This window comes from Neofelis nebulosa, chromosome 5, assembly GCF_028018385.1.
Source record: "Neofelis nebulosa isolate mNeoNeb1 chromosome 5, mNeoNeb1.pri, whole genome shotgun sequence".
In the NCBI taxonomy this organism is placed as follows: domain Eukaryota; kingdom Metazoa; phylum Chordata; class Mammalia; order Carnivora; family Felidae; genus Neofelis; species Neofelis nebulosa.
The window spans coordinates 8,576,597-8,594,347 of NC_080786.1; the positions used below are offsets into that span (position 1 = coordinate 8,576,597).

General features: G+C 46.5%; 1 long non-coding RNA gene across 1 annotated transcript in view; it reads right to left on the minus strand.

Moving 5' to 3' along the window:
- LOC131511648 (uncharacterized) overlaps nt 1–17,751 on the minus strand; it is a 62,699-nt gene that overhangs the window by 34,315 nt on the left and 10,633 nt on the right. The window contains exon 2 of the long non-coding RNA XR_009261639.1: nt 9,637–9,876. This is a non-coding gene — a long non-coding RNA (uncharacterized LOC131511648). The remainder of the gene's footprint in view (nt 1–9,636; nt 9,877–17,751) is intronic.

Below are 17,751 nucleotides of genomic sequence, written 5' to 3' on the forward strand. Positions count from 1 at the left end.
CAATTTATTGTCAAATTGGCTTCCATACAACACCCAGTGCTCATCCCAACAGGTGCCCTCCTCAATGCCCATTACCCACTTTCCCCTCCCCCCCAACCCCAGTCACCCTCAGTTTATTCTCAGTATTTAAGAGTCTCTTATGGTTTCCCTCTTTCCCTCTCTGTAACTTTTTTCCCCCCTTCTGCTCCACCCTGGTCTTCTGTTAAGTTTCCCAGGATCCACATATGAGTGAAAACATACGGTACCTGTCTTTCTCTGCCTGACTTATTTCACTTAGCATAACACCCTCCAGTTCCATCCACGTTGCTACAAATGGCCGGATTTCATTCTTTCTCGTTGCCAAGTAGTATTCCATTGTATATATAAACCACATCTTCTTTATCCATTCATCAGTCTCTGGCCACAGGCGAGAGGTGCACGGGACCTGAGCTTGGCCCTGGTACATGAGCATACTTGCAGCTACAGAAGGATAGAATATTCTTGATCAACCATGTTCCAGAAGATCTGTACCATGGGCCAGAAGCCAAATGTCTGATCACCTCCCTCGGTGTAAATTCCCCCAACTTCCTCTCCCACAACCTGACTGATGAGGAATTTGAAAAGATGAAGTAGCAAAGACAAAGGCATGCCACAACCGGCCTTGAGAGGCCAAAGAGGCCACAACAGGCCCTGAGAGTTTTCAAACTTATTTTTTACCGTGAGATATAGTTTAATCAATGACTGGATTAAACAGTCCAGGAAAAAAAGGAGGGCACAACTGAGTGTAAGAAGGTTATTTTTGAGGGTGTGGAGAGGGTGGGAAGCCAATGGGATGGGTGAAGCGCTTGTGGCTAGTAACTGTGGGGTCCTGAGGTGGCGAAGGGAGACTGTCCAGCCCAATGGCTAATGAACCAACATCATCACAAAAGAAGGGGGCATCGTTGAGTTCTTGTGTCCAGGCACCATGCTAGGCACTGGGAAATGCATTCCCTATTTAACCCCCAGATAACATGATTGAGTCATGGGGTGATGAGTCAGATCTGAGGGGCTCCTGGGTGGCTCAGTCAGTTGGGTGTCTGAATTAGGCTCAGGTCATGATCTCATGGTTTGTGAGTTCAAGCCCTGCATCGGGATCTGTGCTGACAGCTCAGAGGCTGGAGCCTTCTTCAGATTCTGTGTCTCCCTCTCTCTCTCTGCCCCTCCCCTGCTCACACACTCTCTCTCTCTCTCTCAAAAATAAATAAACATTTAAAAAAATTAAAAAAAAAGAGAGATATCAAAACTCTTGGGGCTCCAGAAACAAAACCAGTGTTGTTTCCATGGGGGGCAGGAACAAATATTCTTACCAAGCTATTTGGAAATAAAAGGAGCTTCAGAACAAAATATGGGGGGAGGAGGAGGGCACTATTAACCAAATAGTTCCCCCTCCGTGTCCCCAGCCTAACCCCTGGCCCGAGTTCTGGATTCTGGGCCCCAGTTCTGCCTCCAACAAATCAGACAACCTTCTGTATCCTGTCTCCCTGACGCTCTGTGAGATTTTGAACCCCCACCTAACTGCCTGCCTAAAGGAATGCTTGTTTCCAGCGGTTCAGCTCTGTTGACACAGAGTGAATGGGAATGAATTCCTCTTCCCTTCCCAGTGTGAAGTTTCTAAAATTATCCCGCTGTCAGAGAACAAAATTAGTCAAAGCCCAAGTGAGCCATTAAATTAACACCCCATGAACTTAACTCTCCTTGCTTGATTCATAAGACAAGTTTACAATTTTAAACACTGTTCTTACCGAGGAAAAATGAACGGAGGGTTTGTCTGGAACTTTCTAGACTGCTTCCTGGGGCCACCCAACTGATTCTCCTACTGTGATGTTGTTAACACGTTGCCCTGTTCACTGACCCTCGTGCCAGCTCAGTCATTTGCGGTGGAGGTAAAGGTGACTTTCTGTAGCTGGAATCCCACAGTTACGTGTATGAGAATTTGGTAAACTGGTGAGAACTAGGTGGCCCCTGGCACCAGGTCTTTGAAGCAGTAAAAAAAGCTAGAACTCAAATTCAGAGAAAGAGAGAGAGAGAGCACTCACCTGCTCCCAGAGGCCACTAGCCTTGGGAGTTTACAACTTGTGTTAAGTGATCAGAATCCTATCCCTTGACCCACAGACTCGTTCTCGGGCGGGGGCTGCTGGTACTGAGCTCACCAGGTGACAACTCGTGAGCTAGACTGGCAGTGAGGAGGGAGCTCTGCTCCCGATCTGCTGTTTATCTAGTGTGTGGGATAGGGAAAGCCACTCCTGGTTTAAAAACTGGCAAACGTTGGGGCACCCGGGTGGCTCAGTTGGCTAAGTGCTGACTTAGGCTCGGGTCATGATCTCACGGTTCATGGGTTTGAGCCCCTCATCGGGCTCTGTGCTGACAGCTCAGGGCCTGGAGCCTGCTTCTGGTTCTGTGTCTCCCTCTCTCTCTCTGCCGCCCCCCGCTCGTGCTCTGGGTCTCTCAAAAATAAATAAATGTTACAAAACATCTTAAAAACCATCAGCTGTTTCCCGTTATTCTTCAGTGGGAGCCTGGCGTCCTATCTGGCTTAGCCAGACCTTGCTTGGCCCCACCTGCCACTGCCCTGCTCTATGCTGAGCACCTGACCGCGACCCTCAGAGCCCTCCCTGGCTCTGCTCTGTCCCCCAGGTGCCCTTTCAGCTTTTCTCTTACTTCTGATACCCTGCACCAACTTCCCGGCATGGGCTCTGTCTTCCCGTCTGCTCCCTTCTCATGCACTGGCTTTCTGTCTGTTACATAAACGGGCCATGCCATTTGCTCTTTCTCCCGTCCCCTGCAAAGATGCAAAACGCCCCTGCACTTGTCACAAGACATCCTCCCTTTCTGGGCCCTGGCCAGCCGGGAACAGCAGCCTCTGTTTCGGATTCCTAGACAGTGGTTCCTCTGCAAAGCAGGCCAGGCGCTGGAGCTGGGGCCCCAGTTGTATGCAGCTAACTCACTTCTACCTTCCCGAATTCTGAAAAAGCCCAGACGCACCAGCGCTGGCACCAAAGGTCACTGCTCATTTTAATCAAACCGCGTTGCTCTGCATGGCTGGGCTGTGGCCTTCAGTCGAGATTTCCTGCGTGGCAGATTTTCTCTCCTCTCGGAGAACAGTGATATTTGCTGCAAGCATCTAATAGAGCTTGAAATTACCGTGGCAAGTTGTTTACTCTTCTCCAGAGTGGCACTAGGCTCTGTGCAGTGTTTATCCAGCACCGTCATTGTTTTTATTAAGTAAGCCCTTGCACATCCGAAGTGTGCCATAGGCTCTGTAAATATTTTATTAGCCTTTGTGATTAGTCGTTACGTCGCCCAGCCCTGCTGGGAAGTGGGTCAGTGTGACAGTCCCCATTTTACCACGGAGGTGAAAGACACCTTTCCCGGAGATGGGAAAAGGGCCTTGAGTCTGAGGCCGAGGGAACAGCTCCTCCTTCCAATGAAGGGCAGGGAGTTTGCTTGCTGGTGTTGATAGGGATCTGATAGTCCAAACAGGGAGCAGTGAGAATAACCGTCCATCACCCCCAACATGGTTGGTGATTCCTCTATAGGACCGTGCTGAGAACTGAATGAGAAAATGTGAGAAAAGCTGAGCAAACACAGCTGTGTCGGCAAGAGATAGGCACTCAGTGACACCGGTTCCCTCTGCACCACTCCCGCCCCCACCTCTGCCCCTGCTCCGTACCACACTGGGGCTTCATGGATGCACCCCCCGAGTGTGGGAAGGGGAGGGACAAAAATGGCCACAGCGTATGAGGGGTGTGTTTCCAAATGAGATCTATGAACTCTCTTATTGGAGAGAGTCTGTTTTCTTGGAGGTGAAGTAAATGTTGATATTTGTTGGTTGGTTGGTTGGTTTAGAGAGAGAGAGAGGGTGCAAGTGGGTGAGGGGCAGAGAGAGAGAGAGAGAATCCCAGGAGGCGGAGAGGGAGAAGGGTGAACGAGAGAATGAGAGAGAGAGAGGCAGGGGTCGAACTCACGAACCGTGAGATCATGACCTGAGCCGAAGTCAAGATGCCTAACGACTGAGCCACCCAGGCTCCCAAATGTTGATTGTTAAACATGCTTTCCAGGGTGGAAAGGATTTCGTACAGAGCTATTAGATGAACTTATTGGTTGTGATATTTAAATACTCCTTGGTATATACCAAATAAGGAAAGAGGTGCAATCAAATCTACCCCCAGAGTGATTTTGTCAAGCCCTCCTTAATTTCTGGGTGTTTTTGTTCTGCGCATTAAGAAAAAGTTTTTTTTAATTTAAAGAATTTATTTATTTATTTATTTATTTTTAATGTTTATTATTTATTTTTGAAAGAGAGAGCACGAGCCGGGGAGGGACAGAGAGGGAGACCCAGAATCCGAAGCAGGCTCCAGGCTCCAAGCTGTCAGCACAGAGCTTGATGTGGGGCTCGCATTCACGGACCATGAGATCATGACCTGAGCCGAAGTCGGACGCTTAACTGACTGAGCCCCCCAGGGGCCCCTGTTCTGTGTATTTTGCTGTCATGTTTTTCATTGCACAAAGGTCCATGTCTGTTTTCATCTTCCTCAAGGATTGTATCTATCATGAGAAAAATGTAATCTTTTTCTTCACTCGATGGTTCAGGCCTTGAATTATCTTTGCATTGAAATACCTCCTTTCTTGTTTTTTAATTATTCACATTTTCCTGGTGTAGCGTTGAGTATTAAAATCAACATTTCTTCATTAGTGTTTACTTTTAGAGGTGTCTCTTAGAAACTGCATGTAGATGAAAATTTCATTTTGAACCAACCTGAGGTTCTATTTATTTGATTTTATTTTTTTCAATTTGAGGGTCTATTTTTTAAAGGGAGATTTCAGCCCATTTATTGACTTAAGTGACAGATTTATTTTTAGTTCTTCTCTTCTTTTTTTAAACGTTTATTTATTTATCTTGAGACAGAGAGAGAGAGAGAGAGAGAGACAATGCGAGCAGGTGAAGGGCAGAGAGAGAGAGACAGAAAGAAAATCCCAAGCAGGCTCCGCACTGTCAGTGCAGAGCCCCATGTGGGGCTCAAACCCACGAACCCTGAGATCGTGACCTGGGCCGACACCAAGAGTCAGATGCTCAACCAACTGAGCCACCCAGGCGCCCCTAAAAACTTTTCAATAAAGGCCAAAGTAAATGAACGTGAATCAAATAATCAGATTTTAAAAATAGATCTAAACGGAAAATGATAATGTAACAAAGAATTACAAAGTATAAATGTAGGATTTCAAAACCAAAGGTAAATACCTGAAGGGGAAAGCTGATGGGGTGACATTTACAATTACGGGCAGTCTCAGCAAAGTTCAAAGTTGAAGGAGGAAGGAAATAGCAAGTAAAAAAATAAAGTTTCCTTCACCATGAGAGTGAAGGGGGCTGAGCTGGCAAAGTGTTTTATGGGAGCAGAATGACCATTATTTAATTTCATATACCAGTGGAAGATAGAGGGTTAGATATACTAATATTTACCCCTAATACTAATATTTCATGAAGGAGAAGCGTGGTAACAGCTGTAAGTGGATGGCGGAGAGGGAGTATAGGAAGAAAGCCCCAAAACTCGGCCAGGCCACATAGTAGGAAAAAATAGATAAATCGGGACCCACGATTATAACGAACAGAAAGCATTTAGAAAACTGTTCTGTGATTCTGTGTCTCCCCCTCTCTGCCTCTCCCCTTCTCACACTCTGTCTCTCCCTCAAAAATCAATAAACATTAAAAACAATTTTTTTTTAACGTTTTTAATCAGTTTCGTTCTAACCTGGGTTTGCCAGAAAGCAAAGCCTCTAAGACCAAACAAGACAAACCGGGGGTTTGCTCCAGGGGACGGGGAGTGATAGGAGGTGAAACAGGGAAGGAGGGAGAGCCGGTTCAAGGATTCACTGTTGCTGGTCATGACTGCAGGTGACTGGTTGCTCTATCGGGGGACAGCCTGGACAGCTGCGCGAACGTGTCCTAGCGCTGTCTGTCCATTCCCGAGAAAGAGGGAGGGATGCCTCTGTCAGCTCAGGATTCTCCCCCTAAACCAGTTGGTCAAAGAGGTGACTCAGGGGGTGTCGACTCGACTCTATTTCCAGGTGGAACGTACATCAGAAGGGAGGTGGCTCTTGCCTGGGTCTCCGGGAGAAGCCCAAGGGCAGGAAGTAAGAAGCATACGTGGGCCGGAGGCCAGATACTGTCAGGCTACACCTGCAGGAGGCTGGCCAGATGCTGCACTGCAGCCGAGATTTGAGGAACCGGCAGGTGAGGCCGGGACAAGCTGAGGCATAAAGGGCTTTCGGCGTAAGCACAGTACCTGCAAATCATCACACAATCACGTCGTACCAGAAGATTTAGAAGAATTACCCTCCCACCCCCAACCCTTCCTCAAGCCTCCTCCCTTAGAAGCAATTTCTTTTTGCCTCCTTGAACTGTTCACTTCTGATATTAACCTGCAGGGTTTTTTTTTTTTTTTTAATGTTTATTTTTGAGAGAGAGAGAGAGAGAGAGAGAGACAGAGACAGAGAGTGTGAGCCAGTGCGGGAGGGGGGGAGGAGAGCAGAGAGAGAGGGAGACACAGAATCTGAAGCAGCCTCCAGGCTCTGAGCTGTGAGCTCAGAGCCCAACGTGGGGCTCAAACTCACTAACTCTGACATCATGACCTGAGCCGGTGTTTGAGCCACCCAGGCGCCCCTAACCTGCAGCTTTCTAAATACTTTCATATCCCTAGTTTCTTATTCACTAGCTTTTAGAACTTATCCATTAACATCCTGTTCAACTGAGTCAAAGTGTTGTCGTAATGCCACCCAACACCCTCTCCCCTGCTCTCATCCTCCCAAAAACGTCTACAGAATTGTTTCTTGTTCGTTCACTAACAGTCAATGTTTACATGATTGTGGTTATGGAAATAATGTTCCTTGTGGTGGCAAGTAGAAGATTATATATTTTTTTCCTGTACAATTTGTTTTCGTTTTTCTGAAATTAACAGTTGCCTGGTTTTTACGTACCTGTATCTCACCCACACGTGGCATCTGATCGACCATATGCCAAGCAGTGTTTTCTTCCGGAGTACTCCTTCGTATCAGATCAGCTTGGGGTAAACAGTTCCCTTCATTCTCTTTGTCTCTCTCTTCCAGAGGCCCTGTTCTTCTCTAATCTGACTTCCTGGACCTTCTGCAAAGTCCTCAGCCAGAGATTTCCTTTTGTGTTATATATAATATATATTATGTTATATATATGATATATGTGTGTAATATATGCATGACATCCTCTTTATCCATTCATCTTTTGAAGGACATTTGGGTTGCTTCCATAGTTTGGCTATTGTAAATAATGCTGCAAAAACATGGGGGTGCATATATCCTTTTGAATTAGTGTTTCATATTCTTTGGGTAAATACTCAGTAGTGCGATTACTGGATCCTATGGTAGGTCCATTTTTAACTTTTTGAGGAAACATCATACAGTCTTTCCCAGCGTCTGCACCAGTTTGCATTTCCACCAACAGCGGAAGAGGGTTCCTTTCTCTCCACATCCTCTGTAACACTTGTGTTTTCAATTTTAGCCATTCTGACAGGTGTGGGGTGGTACCTCATTGTGGTTTTGATTTGCATTTTCCTGATGATGAGTGATACTGAACAGCTTTTCATGTACCAGTTTGCCATCTGGATGGCTTTTTTGGAGAAATGTCTGTTCATGTCTTCTGCCCATTTTTAAATTGGATTATTTGTTGCTATTTGGTGTTGAGTTGTATAAATTCTTTATATATTTTGGATGCTAACCCTTTATCAGATGTATCATTTGCAAATATCTTCTTCTATTCGGTAGATTGTATTTTAGCTTTGTTGATTGTTTCCTTTGCCGTGCAGAAGCTTTTTATTTCGATGCAGTCCCAGTAGTTCATCTTTGCCTTTGTTTTTCCTGCCTTAGGAAACATATCTAGAAAAATACTGCTATGGCCAAAGTCAGAGACGTTACTCCCTGTGCTTTCTTCTATAATTTTTATTGTTTCACATTTAGGTGCTTAATCCATTATGAGTTTATTTTTGTGTATGATGAAAGAAAGTGGTCCAGTTTTATGCTTTTGCATGTAGCTGTCCAGTTTTGCCAACACCATTTGTAGAAGGGACTGTCTTTTTCCCATTACATATTCTTGCCTCCTTCGTCAAAGATTAAGTAACCATACAAGTGTGGGTTTATTTCTGGACACTCTGTTCTGTTCCATTGATCTATGTGTCTATTTTTGTGCCAGTACCACACTGTTTTGACTATTTTAGCTTTGTAATATAACTTGAAGTCTGCAATTGTAATGCCTCCAGCTTTGTTTTTCTTTTTCAAGATTTCTTTGGCTATTTGAGGTCTTTTGCGGTTTCATACAAATTTTAGGATTCTTTGTTCTGGTTCTGTAAAAAATGCTGGTGGTTATTTTGACAGGGATTGCATTAATTCTGTAGATTGTTTTGAGTCATATAGACATTTTAATAATATTTGTTTTTCCAATCCATGAGCATAGAATGTCTTTCCATTTGTTCGTGTCGTCTTCAAATTCTTTCATCAACGTTTTATAGTTTTCAGAGTTCAATTTTTCACCTCCTTGGCTGAGTTCATCCCTAGATATCTTACCGTTTTTGGTGCAATTGTAAATGGGATTGTTTTCTTAATTTCTCTTTCTGCTGCTTCATCTTTAATGTATAGAAATGCAGTTGATTTCTGTATATTGATTTTATATCCTACGACTTCACTGAATTCATTTTACCAGATCTAGTAGTTTTTTAGTAGAATCGTCAGGGTTTTTGTATATATAGTATCATGCCATCTGCAAACAGTGAAAGTTTTATTTCTTCCTTACTTTTTTGGATGCCTTTTACTCCTTTATGTTATCTGTTTGCTATGGCTAGGACTTCCAGTACTGGGTTGAATAAAAGTTGTGAGAATGGACATCCTTTAACAGACATTTTAAATTTGAGTTCAAGGTTTTCATTTATAATTAGCCGAATCCTAACAGTACAAATACCAAAGACACCAAATGCAAACTATTCCTTCTAACGAAAAAGATCAATACAATGATTTTTATTCTCGGAAGTCTTTCCATCCTTAATTCTAAATCTTATTGTGGCTTAAAGATGCCTACCCACTAAAAGTCCAGCTTTGCTCCCAGGTTACCAAGGTTATTTCCTGTTAGAGATTTCTCCAGGACTTGAAACCTGGAGCTTCAGAAACCAGAACAATCCCCTTCTCCACCCATGCTGTCATACCGAGCCCCTCTTTAGTAGATTGAACCCTATGAAAACAGCATTTTTATAGCATCCCAGATATGTGTGTATCAGTTCCACCTCGTGGAGACATTTATATCATGGGTTGCAAAACACAGAGAAGCAATATTCTCATAGTCCTTTATGCTTAATTCTCCAGGCCACACATTTCTTGTATATATCAAAAATGACATTGGAGTGATCGTAAGCTATCTTCAGGAAGTCATTTTTAGGATGTCATTCTACCCTCCTCTCCCCTTGACCCAGGGTCAAACAGGACCTTCTAAATTTGGTAGGCGTTCAATTCTGTATTCTTTATTGGTACACTGAACAAATCAGTAATACCCATATGATAGCAGCGTGAGTAACGAGACCCAATAGCAATACATTCTATCCCACGTACCTTCGCGTTAACTTGTCAGTCTGGGGGTACTTATCCTCTCCAGTCTTTCTCTTGGGGAGTCCGTGCTTGACTGCCAGCCTCCTGAGGAAGGCTCTGGGGGAGGTCCTTGCAGGGAGGCTGCAAACTTTCACTGAATCCCTCTAGTTAAGCTTCAGGCATTACCTCCCACACTCCACTGTGTCTGCTGTCCTCTGCACTGTAAGTCTTTCCAAGTCAAGCTCCCCGGGCTTCCTCCTGACACTGGGATGGAAGAGAGTACAGTTCAGGTGCAGATGGCTCTAACCAGTCTGCCTGGTTCCAGCTCCCAGTGCTGCCCCGCCCTTTGCTGTCCCTGGTGCCTTTGAGTCCAGTTCTGCCGAGCGACTTGGCTCTACCTTGCCCCGCCCACCTTTTGATTGCCCAACATCCACTGAAACCTCTCATCCGCCGCTGTTTCTTCTACTGTCTTTTGGACCTTGTGGGGTTTTTCCTTTTTAAAATTCACTTACAATCCTTTGAATGGGGTCACAGGAGAGAGAAGTATAAATTCGTGGTCAACTTTAACTGCCAGTCCATCCATTTAGATTTTACTCGATGCATTAGAAGTGAGAAGCCCACTGCTATTCCTAGTCCCCTGCAGATCTTGGATCTCGTTTGATTTTCATCTGGGTTGCATTCTCCTGTCATGAATTCTCCTTAGATAGGACACCTGGGTAGTGTACTCTCTGAGACGTTGAGTGTTTCAAGGTGTATTTCTTTTGCCCTGACTTAGTAATGCTATCTTGCATGTGTCCAGCTTTTGCATTAGTGTCCCTGTCGCTCAATGGGGTTCCTTTGGGAGGTAGAACTACAGCTGTGATTCCCAGGGCTACAGATGAGAAGTCTGTTCCTAATCTGATTCTCTTTCTTTTTTTCTCTTTTTTTTAAATATGAAATTTATTGTCAGATTTGTTTCCGTACAACACCCAGTGCTCATCCCAACAGATGCCCTCCTCAATGCCCATCACCCACCCTCCCCTCCCTCCCACCCCCCATCAACCCTCAGTTGATTCTCAGTTTTTAAGAGTCTCTTATGGCTTGGCTCTCTCCCTCTCTTTTTTTTTCCTTCCCCTCCCCCATGGTCTTCTGTTAAGTTTCTCAGGATCCACATAAGAGTGAAAACAGATGGTATCTGTCTTTCTCTCTATGACTTACTTCACTTAGCATAACACTCTCCAGTTCCATCCACGATGCTACAAAAGGCCAGATTTCATTCTTTCTCATTGCCAAGTAGTATTCCATTGTGTATATAAACCCAATTTCCTTATCCATTCATCAAATTATGGAAAGAGCCTAAATGCCCATCAACTAATGAATGATTCTCTTTCTTTTTTAAGGAAGTGTGGAAGATCCATTGTCCTTAGGATGGATACATTTAGGCACGTAGGGCTGGTTTTTGTTATTGTTTATACTGGTTTTGATATAAATTCTTACTAATTTTGCTTTTCATTAAGTGTTTAAAATCTGAAGATCGAGTCAACTCAGAGATGTTTTCTTCTATTATTTTCCTAATTATCATTATTCTCCTTCCACATCGCTTCACATCTCCTCTTATGGAAATGTTAGATTTCCTGTACTTCCCCCCCCCCCCCCCGGTGCCTTATGTTTTTCTTCCATCACTTCATTTCCCTGGTATTACTGCTCAGTGTGGTAAGATTATGTCTTCCTTTGGATCTTCCAAACCAGTGTCAGGCAATTCTCAGGGCTGGTGGTATATTACAGGTCTCCATAACCAGACTGAGTGGCTTACATAACAGACAACAGACTCTTATTTTCTCACAGTTCTGGAAGTTAGAAGTCCAAGATTAAAGTGCAGGCAGAGTTGGTTTCTGGAGAGCCCTCTCTCCTCAGCTTGCCGATGCCACCTTCTCACTGTGTCCTCGGATGGTCCCTTCTCTGTGTGTGTGGAGAAAGAGCTCTCTGAGGCCTCTTTCTCTTCTTACAAGGACATCAGTCCTATCAGATTAGGGCTCCATCCTTATGACTTCACGTAAACTGAATCACCTCCATAAAGGCCCTGCCTCCAAATACAGTCACATTGAGGGCTGAACGTCAATATATGAGCTTTGGGGCACACGGTTCAGTCCACAGCCAGTGCTTATCCTTTAGTTTCCTTATGAAAGTTGTAATCACGTCTTAAATTAAAGAAATTTAAGGAAATATTGAAGAAATCATATCTTCCAGTTTCAGGACTTTGGGATTTTACAAGTTTTGTCTCTTTGAGAGCGCTCGCTGCTTTTTAGATAAAATTAAATTCCTTTTGGCTCTTAAAAGTTCGCTTGATGGAAACCAATTTGGCAAGAAGTTATATCTAATACATAACAAAAAGAAGAACTCCTAAAAAAGAAACAGTTACTTTGACTCAGTAGGAACCACCTGTTGGTGACGGTCGACTTGGTGTCCCTCCCTTGAGTTCTGGAGTCCTCTAGGCTTGGGCATCACATATTTGCCACCCTTGCACGTGAGTCCCGTAAGCAGCCATCCAAGGTCAGGCTGAAGGCCCGAGGGAGGTGCAACACCACACGGTCACTTCAGCGGTTCAACGGGAAAAGAGCAAACAAAATCTCAGCGGTTTGCAACCATGCGGGGAAACATCTCTCTGTTCTCTGATTTCTAGCAGTACCAGCAGGTAGGCAAAAGTCACGACACATCTCAAAGCCTAGGAACACCTCAGCTCACTGGTGTAGCCCCCCACCCAGGGGCCCCGGGACGCACAAGCCTCCATGCCCACCATTAAGGGGCATAGACTCTCTCGGGAGAGTTGGTAGATGTGCCGGCCAGACACATTGAGTTGAGTGGTAACAACTCAAGTCCAGCGTGGCTCCTGCCCACTCCCCTAACGGAAGGTCTCCTCCTTCAGGGACAAGGGCCCACCGTCGTGGCCCATGTCGAAAGCTCTGTTCCCTTGCTCGTCGTCCGCCCTCTCTTCCCCACATACCCAGCGTCATCTGTCACTTCTACAGTAAACCTTGAAGAGCTATGAGAACCACATTTCCAGTCGCTAGCAAACGAGAAGGATTTTCTCCCTTCCTAGAGGACAGGGAGGGCTCCGCCATCAAACACTCCACTGAGGTGAAAGGAAATAGATTGCTTGATGACGTCTAGCATAGACTCTGAATCGTTGGAATATAGATGCACATTCTTAGTAAGAAGGGGGTAGAAAAGAAACGTGGGACTTTCCTTATTAGAAATGTTAAGGATGCATAACCTGATGCAGTTGCCATACGCCTAACGTCCTCTCGTGATGTCTTGTCCAATGGCCCTGTGGCCGGGAGACCACAGCCCCGGAGAACTCACCACGTAGCTGCAGGGCCTCTAGTCCCACGTAGTCAAAACTCACAGCTGTGGAATGGCGCACAGAGGGACGGGCTTCCCCGGGTGCACAAGGCACACCACGCACCACTGTGTGAGTGAGTGTGGCAGCTGGGGGTTTAAATTGCTCTATGTGTCTGTGGGTATCTTCCTAAAGAAAGGTGGAAGCCCTTGAGAGCGGAGACGTTGTTGCTCCTGCCAGGTGTCCCCCAAGATGCCCTGCATGATTTGGCGACCAGTAAATATTTTCCGAAATGAGTAAAAGTCAATAGAAAGGGAGCAGAAATAATGTGATGTTGTATAGCTGAAAAGTAAGGAGAGAGCGTAAGGCCAAATTCTTACAATCCTAAAGATTGGGGGGGAACTAGAAAGGATCGTTATGGGTAAGGTCATCTTTTAAAAAAAATTTATCTATTTATCCTGAGAGAGAGAGAGAGAACACAAGTAGGGGAGGGGCAGAGAGAGAGGGAGACAGAGAATCCCAAGCAGGCTCCGCACTGCCATTACAGAGCCTGGCACGGAGCTCGAACTCCGGAAGCTATGAGATCATGACTTGAGCCGAAGCCAAGAGCCGGCTGCTTAACCGCCCCGGCCACCCCTCATCTTTCTCACATGAATCTTCAGCTACAGCACGCTGTGAGGAGTGATGGTCCATGCTGGATGTGAATATGGTGACCTTCTCCAGATTGCTCAGAGGCAGGAGCCTGGACTTGAAATCCCTGACACACATCCAGAATGGTCCAAGCGTGACCAAATAAACCCGCAAGACTAGAGGAGCCTTTGTGTGAACGGAACGCTGTACAAAGAGACACCGATAAACGCAGCCAAGTAAAACGTTTGCGTATCTCGCGTTGTGGGATTCTGATCAGAAAACACTCGGGAAACTGGGATGCGGTCCCCACTCGACAGCGTTAAAGTGACGGTTGTCCCCACTTCGTTATATTCTGCTGGGACAGATGCAAACTCCTCAAGAGCAGTAGTTGGAAAAGCAGAGAGAGAGGTGCCGGCATGAGTAGGGAGGCGGGTCCCCGTGTGAGACGCTGCTGGTGGGAACAGCGCCTGGGACAGAAGTGGGCTCGTCCCACTTTCATGTTCACTGTCGTTCCTTGGTCCCCGCAACACTCTGGAATCTGGAAACAAACCCGACAAAGTCTGGGTTGGGTACTGGACAGCAATGGGTTTCAACCTTCCTGGGTAAATGCAGGCAAATGTAACGTGTGGTCAAGGTCGAGAACCACTAGTTGATGAGTTGTCATTATTGACCCACTGCCAGATTACAGGTCTGAGGACATTCAAGGAACCTCCAAGGAAATAGGGGAATGAGATAGACAACAGCAAGTACTGTGGGATATGAGATCAGGGATACCTGGGCAAATGTGAGAAATGGTCTTGTGAGGTTCAAAAATGCCCTTTGGGGTTAGAGATGGGGTAAATCCCACTATTCCTACTTACAAAGAAGAGCTGTCCAGAATTCTGCTCTGCTGTCCCTTCAGGGCCCTCTCTCCCACCCCCAATCCAGCCCTACGAGCCAACACTGCAGAGAATCATATCCATGAGGTGGAAGCCATGTTTGGGAAGTGCTTCTGAGACACAAAGGTGTGGGGGCGGGGGGGGGCGTCTGGGGGGCTCAGTCAGTTGAGCGCCTGACTTCTGCTCAGGTCATGATCTCACGGTTGGTGGGTTCGAGCCCCACGTCGGGCTCTGTGCTGGCAGCTCAGAGCCTGGAGCCTGCTTCGGATTCTGTCTCCCCCCCTCTCTCTGCCCCTCCCCCACTCCTGCTCTTTCTCTGTCTCAAAAATAAAATAAACATTAAAAAATAAAAAAAACACCTTAAAAAAACCCACAGAGGTAAGGGAAGAGATAAATGATAAGAGAGGCAGTAGCTATCCAGGATACAGAACTGAAATCCAAGGTCAGAACTATTGCTTTCCCGGGGGGCAGAAAACCCAGGCAAAAATTAGGCTCCTAACTGGAGACAACTTTCTTGATTTCTCCTGATCTGAACACAGAGATTGAAAGAGCTTCCCAGGCCAACATTTTAAATAAATGAAAAAATAAATGAAAAGAGATCCATACCAATATGTGTTCTGTCAGTTTTATTGAGTTGCCCTGATGATGAAAAAAAGTCCAACAAGTGCCTCCACACAAAATACAGGCCGTTCAATCCCCTCTTCATTTCAGGGCTCATCTGTAATGCTCAACAGCTCGTTCACACTGAACTTGCTGCCCCAGACACAGCATCTGTTTGCACACCTCTGTACCCCTGGGAATTCAGCTGCCTCAGCGTAAGGCCTCTCCTACCCCTCTTCTGAAATTCTCTTGGGTTCATTCATCCTTCAAGGCTCGGCTCAGACTGTATCCTCAGCCAGCTCCCTCCCCATTCCGGATATTGGAGTGAGTCTCCTGCTGGCCTTGCTCCCCCACCACACCCCAATTCTGATTAGAGTTGTCTCCTGCCTCCTTGCTAGATGGGAGTCCCTCTGAAGGGCCAGAAGCACTGCCCGCCCCATACATATGCCCCCTCGCTCCCACCCGACCAAGCCTTGCTTGCTCCTTAGTTTGGCTTTTGACTCCCTTTGCGTCAGGTTTCTAGAGTAGGCCTCGGCTCCATTCTCCAGAGGACAATGAACTGTGGGTCTTCCGTCGGTGAAATTGTGCCGGAAGTCACCGCCTGGACGGCCCGAGTGAATGGCTGCCCCATCTGGTGGGTGACTCCAACCTCCAACAGAGCCAGCCATCTAGGGCCCATTTCTCTCAGGAAGGGACTCTCGCAAGAACTCTGTTGACTCCAGAGCTTTGGGCCTGCCTGAGCCCTCACGGCCACGGTTTAGATTCGGTAACGGAGCACTGAGGCAAGTGTTACCATCCCCACTCTACAAGTGAGGAACCTGCAACTCAAAGAAGTGAAGTGTCCCACCGCGAGTCACATAGTCCCTTAGCACCCTCATGAGGATTGGCACTCAGAATCTGGGTCTCCACCATCCCACGATGCTTCCAAGATGGACAAAAGGAAGCAGAAGGAGGGGTAGAGGTTTGCCCCATTCCCACACTTGTCTGTGGTGGCTCCTTGTTTCCAAAACACATAGACCACGATCTGTCCCCTCTCCTCCAGTTCATCACTGCACTGTTTACTCGTGGGTAGAACACTGGTTGAGAGACATTGTCAGGCCTTGGACCAGCCGACTCAAGGACGAAAATTTAGAACTTGTTGCGATCCTCAACTTCAGAAGTTAAGACTGTCTAATCTGAGATTTAGCTTTTGACCTCTAACAAGGAGAGCAAATAAGCAAACCCAGACAACACAAGCATCGCACAGAATCACGGCAGCCCAGTCGGGCGTTTTAGCAATTAGAGGTACTTGTCCATAAAGCACTTAAAAATCCATTTAGACTGTCCAAGTCGGTTTAAGCTCTTTAATCTTGGATAAAGTAAACAAGACTGTTTTTAAGTTGGGGTTTTTTTTTTTTTTCCCTCTATTTTAAAACAAGAATATTGGGACAGAAAAAAAAAAATAAGACATTCAAGGCCAGACCTCTGTGCCTCGGTAATGTATAACAGCTGCAGAGGCCGGTCAGACGTTCTGGTGGTATTTTCAGCCTGCCAACACCAGTTCACCCTTCTGTAGACGGAAAACAACACATCTCCTTGAAGTACACTTTTCTTTTCACTAGAGGCTTGGAAATTCCTTAAGGGCAGGCCCAAACCTTACTGGGCACCCCACTGGACCTGTAGCTCAGCCCGCGGGGTCTCAGCAAATGCTTGCTCACAGACTGACCACTGGAAGTATCAGGCGATGCCCCCTCCGCCGTTGTTGGTTGTCGGCAATGAACACATCTCACCACGGCCCGCAGGCACCCCACTCTCCAATCAGACCAGCCCACTTCCAATTTTGCCAAGCTTTGAACCACTCCGTGACCTTTGCTTGGCACACGTTGGTTCTCCACCCGGAGCACATTTCCATCCTGTATCCCCACCGCGTCTCCCAGCTGAAGGGACACCTCCAAGGGGCTTTTCCTGATCTCCTTGGCACTTGCCCGGTTTATGTTTTTGCTCCCGCTCTCTTGGCAGGAAGTTCCGGAAGGCATGGGCTACTACATACTTCTCTGTGTTTGTTTGCTTCACGTCCGTTTTCCGTACCCAACCCCATGAAGGACAACAAGCGCTTTATTCCCTCCTGCATCCCAATGCCTAGCCCAGGGCCTGCCGGCACGGGGACTGAGTCGAGCTGAATAACACGGACATCAAGAGCACCAGGTACACAATTCTCGGTTTATTCTCCCTTTCAGCTAAAGGTCTTAAAGTATAGTGTGCCCTTTAACCAGCACGGCTCAGCCAACCGATGACTCACCTAAAGCCACACGACTCCAAGTTTACAGGCTGTGACTCTCCAAGGTGTAGCTTGCAGGGGCCTAAGGAGAAACACGATGCAGCTTATCTGAACCAGGTGCACCTAGGAGAGAATTCCCCCGAGTACAGGAGGTGGACTGCGGCCAGAGGCTGGAAAGCGGGGCTCATTCCCACTGGGAGACATTGTTCAATGAAGCAGCAGCCACACCCTCACTTTTTTCAATTCTTGTTCTCCTGGACATTGTTCCACTACACAAGGAATTGCCTAAACAGGAGGGTTCTGCAGGGGCCAGCCAGCCCGCCCCTGTGTGTGCAGACAGGTGTGGCTCCCTGAGCCAGTGGTAGGCTGAACTTCGGACCCCGCTGGAGACCAAACACTTCAAAGCCACTTGGAGTCTTAGGAACACAAACAAAGCATTTAATCTCGGGTCTCTGACA